We start from the raw sequence: 788 nt of genomic DNA on the forward strand, positions 1-788 counted from the left end.
AGGTTGAGCTATATTTTATGCCATGTATGTGCTTTGGTGTTACTCAAGCCCTTACGAACTGACAACTGGGACAAAATGTTAATAAGACAACTGCTCGTACAAAAGATAATATTTTATTTCATGTTTTTAACATTTGCATTTTCAGTCATAATCTTATATTTTTATTAGTTAAAGTTGTGTGGGCAAAATACACATTGTAAGTAAATACTCCTTTTATCAAACAATTCCGTACATACATATAAGAGTACATATGCTTCTAGATTATTTTCAGGACAATCTTCAAAAAGATCTTTTACTAATAACTCACAAAGTTATCACACTATCAGCAAAAAGCTTTCAGTTTTTATTTTTGGCCTACCAATGCTGCCACAACTATAAGGATACGCTTTTATCACTAAATATGCTCTCCTTTAACTTCACTAAGACTTTTTACATATTTTTATTTAATTTTATGTATCGTTTCTGGAAAAGAAGCCTTAAAGCAGCATTTCATTTTTTGTACTCATACATGTCCCACTATTACAAGTAAAAGCATGGACAAACAGTATACGTATTTGCATATACAGGGTGTCTATGTTACCACTTAAAATTTTAGTCATATTTGCTAGGGTCTTACGTTGTTGCAATAATTTTTGTTACTAGAAATTATTTTAAGATATTTATTGAAGTCCGTGTATATGGTTTTACATTGGGTATCACGCAAAATTAACACAGTTGAGTTTAGTTTGCCTGTTACCTAATTTAATGGATAATGGCAAACCTTAACCACTAATAATATGTCAGAAAAC

This window comes from Teleopsis dalmanni, chromosome X, assembly GCF_002237135.1.
Source record: "Teleopsis dalmanni isolate 2A chromosome X, ASM223713v2, whole genome shotgun sequence".
Classification (NCBI taxonomy): Eukaryota; Metazoa; Arthropoda; class Insecta; order Diptera; family Diopsidae; genus Teleopsis; species Teleopsis dalmanni.